The 4,554-nt window shown below is 36.8% G+C and overlaps 1 long non-coding RNA gene across 3 annotated transcripts; it reads right to left on the reverse strand.

The window, feature by feature from the left end:
- Positions 1-2,836: 2,836 nt before the first annotated feature.
- Positions 2,837-4,145, reverse strand: LOC140818371 (uncharacterized). 3 transcript variants are annotated; one of them, XR_012114966.1, is made up of 5 exons: positions 3,926-4,145; positions 3,695-3,832; positions 3,300-3,519; positions 3,071-3,207; positions 2,837-2,908 (listed from the first exon to the last, which is right to left on the reverse strand). It is a non-coding gene; the product is annotated as an uncharacterized lncRNA (long non-coding RNA). The 3 variants fall into 3 exon arrangements; XR_012114967.1 differs by having other exon boundaries at positions 3,297-3,519; XR_012114968.1 differs by having other exon boundaries at positions 2,842-2,892.
- Between the last annotated feature and the right edge of the window lie 409 nt (positions 4,146-4,554).

The raw sequence follows: 4,554 nt of genomic DNA on the forward strand, positions 1-4,554 counted from the left end.
TCAACTAAGGTTCGACTACTATAATCAAGTAATAAAACCTACTCTACAATAAGTCCGGAGTCACCACGCTAAACTCGTCTTCTCTCGTCATCTTCTCGACCCCGATCCTGCCCCACCTGTTGTCATTCACACATACAAAACAAGACAACAGCCGGATAACTCCGGTGAGAATAAATCCCAGTATAAAACATGGTAAGCATGTATAGAAACAATCTAAATCATAAAACATGCTATCATAAACATATTCAAAAGTAATAGATTTCATAATCTATGAAATCTACTCAAAATAAGCATGCAACTCAATTCAGATAAACATGCAATTTAAATCAAATCATATAAACACAGGCTATCATGTCTGAAAGCAATAAACATGAGTTTCATAGCCTATGAAACCACATCTATAAACACATGCAGTTCTAGTCAAATCATGTCTAGACTCGACTCAACTATAACTCTAGGGATCCCGGGGTGAATAAGACGATCTGTCACCTACTCTCCAATCGGGGCGACGGTACGTCTTATTCCTAGACTTCGGTCTGATCTGTATCGAATAATCTACAATAGGACAGTGTCTGCTCCTATGTAACGATACACCGAACGTCTAGAAGTCTGACTGTGTCTGTCAAACTTTCCTATCTCAAATGCAATGCATATAAATCTATAAACAAGCAGTAACATATCAGCACATAAACAAATCATATTCATATCAGAATATAACAATAATCTAGTATGTGATTTTGTTGGGAAACTCAAATAGGATCTTATTTGAGTTATGTCTTCCCGTATATCACATGAATCATACCTTTGCCGTCCCGGTCTGACGAAGACGATGATCTGTATTCAATTCTGTCCATATCAAATCTGAAATGACAATATCGAATACAACGTATCAGTAAATAACTCAATACACAATCTGTTCTGATCAATACTCAACTCAGTACATAATTTGATCAATATCTGAACAAGATACAATTCAATTCATGTCATCGATATCACAATACAATCTGAATAATTACTGAGTCTGATCAATCTCAATCAATACTGAATCTGATCAATATAACTCAACTGATGTTTCGACGGCATAACAATACAATCTGAATAACCTCGTCAATCTGAACATCACAATTATAATACCAGAACTCATAATCTCAATACCGGTATGTTCACAATCAATGATACCCAATTCTGATATCAAAATATCAGTCAATATCTTTCACAATTCATAACAATTGCATAACCAGTCTATTATGAAATCTGACTTCGATTATACAATGTCTATGGTAGCATAAATTCCATATCTGACTCACATGCAATTCTAGCAACATCATATTTCCAAAACATCTCAAAACGTAATAAAACTTACGTCCTTGTGTAGCTCAGGTCGAGAGGAACACGATACTGCGTTCGGATTTGAATTCTGATGGACGGATCTTCCACAATCGCAAATCAAAAAGGCGTAAGGAAAATTCTCTCAAAGCCTCGATCCTTTTCTGAAATTCTGAAGGATTTACGTGTTATTCCTCTATATATATACTGCATGCAAATCGTAAAACGTGGCATTATTTTCAAGCAACACGCATGACCGCGGGTGCGGTCGTGTCATGCACCGCGGGTGCGCTCATGCTTCGACATTATCTTTCATTTTCTGATTTCAGCACCGGCGGGTGCGGTACATCTTAGACCGCGGGTGCGGTACCATCACCGCGGGTGCGGTCTTATTCTTACCGCGAGTGCGGTGTCGCCTCGAATAAAATTTGCCAACTTACTGTCCATGCACCGCGAGTGCGGTGTGGCTTCGGTTTTTCTTACAAAAATCCATAATTGCATGACCGCGGGTGCACACCTGTTCTGGGCGCGGGTGCAGTCTTGCAAACCCTATTTTCTCATGTTTTTTCTTCCCTCATTGCATGTCATGCGTTCCCATATCTTCCGAGTCTCATATTAATGAAGATTAATAATCTGGTTTATCAATTCTATAATTCCTGTGCATTACACGATGAAGTAATAGATGTACCTTTTACTTCGCATAATAACCGAAGTTGTATGATTGAAAATACTGAAGTCTTTGGCCAGTTTTCGAAGGAAAACCGGTCCAGAATTGGACCGGTGCCGAAGTAAGAAATGTATTTTACTTCATCGATTATTGTAAGTAATGAAGTAATATATTATATATAACTTCGTCTTAATTATTATTTAGCGAAGTAGTTTATAATATTTTACTTCACAATTTACATTTAATGACGAAATAATTCATCTGAAAGACTTCGTAGTTATTTATTTTGGTGAGGTAATAGTCACAAACAACTTCATAATTTATCCTATTTGTTGAAGTATATATAATCTATAACTTCAGCATTTATCCTATTTGTTGAAGTATTTTATATTATGTTAATTCACAATTTACATTTAGTGACGAAGTAAGTGGTTCGAAAGACTTCCAAGAATAGAATCTAATTAAAATTTAGAGGTGAGCGAAGACAGAAAGGGAAGTAACTCAACCTAATAAATAAATAACTCTTTGGTGTTCAATGAAAGCAATGAACTCCAAAAAAATTATCAATCGTGCATCAAAGTGTGGACCACAGATGCCAATTGTGTTGTCAATTGGGAATGCCAACATTAAGCCTTTTCAAGAAAGCAGGTTCGATTGAGAACATAAGTGGGCCCGTCAGAAGCCAATAACTATCTATTTGTAGTTTTATTGTCATGTGTACCAGTTAAATGTTGGATTTTTTAAATTGAATGCAGGCTAAATACTTTATACAACAAGTAAATGAAATTATTGAATAAAGTCCACAAGCAACAATTTGGGAGATAAATCTAAATAACATGGGGATGTTACCTGAAAATCAACACTCCTGTCATATCCAGTGAAATAACTGTATGATTGCTCTACAGAAATGTTTACCTTCATTACAAAATATAAGGGCTATCATGTATGTTCTTCACTTTGCAGCACCAAAACGGAAGTTTACAGACCAGTTACTGATGATAAGACTACTACAGCATATGACAAATAAAAAAGGCGCAGCTAAATGGGTGAAAAATGAGTAAATTTCTGAGGACATACCAAACTCCTGCTATTAATATATTGTATCAGCTTTCTATTAGTTCCAGAGTGCACAAGCTTCAAGCTGCCTGAACCTATTTCTATAGGACTGGTTTGACTCCGTTCAAACGTGTACAATTGTTTTGACAAAACATAAGCTGCATGAGTTAACAAGTGACAGAATGTTAAAAAACATTGAGTACGAATGCTCAACTCAATTACTACTTTCAAAAAAGATCAGTGTGACAACCTCCCGGTTTATCACTTGAGATCACATAGCTGCTAAAACCCAAAGGTGGAACAACTGCTCTAAATGCAAGCCAATACTTGGGACTGACATTTGAAGATTTGCCCAAGTATGCACTGGCATATAATTTTGTGTTGGCTATTGAAGCATTAACTATAGGGATAAGCTGTGACAAAATCAATTGTCCAGCAGCATCTCTAACACTGACATTCTCATTGACTACCTGCATCAAGGGCACAAAATAACATTATTTAATTATTTGCTGACTTAATTTCTTTACTTTTTTATTCTCGATTAAGTCGAACAAGTATGTCAATTCATATATCAAAACCAATCCTTTTTCCTATTAAATCAGAAATCGGATTGGAAAAAAATTCGAATCCAGACAGCTTGTATACCTGAACTATAGACTGGAATTCAAGCTAAAATGCACCAAGAATCGAAGTTGAACGGGCAGTGGTGGTCTCTAGATGGTGCAAAGATTGTATCTAGCAGGAAAACTCACTGGAATCGTGACTGGACGGAGCTAAATGTGGCTGGAAATCGCAGGGATAACAGGGAAAACATTAGGGCTTCGACTTCTCAACAACAAACCACTAAATAACAAAGAAATCGAGAGACACACTCACCGAAAATAGAGGACAAACTCGCGCACGGAAAAAGACTGAAACAAGGCTCTCACTCGCGCTAGTTCTTCCAATCTGAGGCAGGGAAGGAGGCGCAAGGTTAGGGGAACAAGGTTGCTGGCTACTGCACTTCGATCTCCGGTGGTCAGACAGCACACAGTGGTGGTTGGAGTCGGGACGCAACACGGACGGGAGTAGGGGAAGGGTCAAGAGAATGGGGATTTGGTTTCACTTTCTCTCTTGTAGCGTGTTGTGTAATATTTTTAATTAAATTTATCGGTTCATCTTTTTACTTCAATATGGACTTATTTTCATTATTTTTTACTTCATCAACATTGATATGCCGAAGTAAAATATAATAAAAAATATAGTGAAGCTCGTGTTTTTAAACATCCGAAATAAAATATATTATTTTACTTCGCTTGTGTTATTACTGAAGTTATTGGTAATGTATTACTTCGTAATTTATTATTGCCGAAGTAACGCTTGCCGAAGTAAAATCCGATTTTTCTACTAGTGATTCTTCGATATTCATCTGGCTCTGTGTCAAGTTGGCAAACTCTGTACTCTTATCTTGTCGGTACGATACTGGAAGAAATCTTTTATGAAACTCATCTTTAAATATTTTCCAC

The sequence above is a fragment of the Primulina eburnea genome, chromosome 17 (assembly GCF_022965805.1).
Source record: "Primulina eburnea isolate SZY01 chromosome 17, ASM2296580v1, whole genome shotgun sequence".
NCBI classification, from domain to species: Eukaryota; Viridiplantae; Streptophyta; class Magnoliopsida; order Lamiales; family Gesneriaceae; genus Primulina; species Primulina eburnea.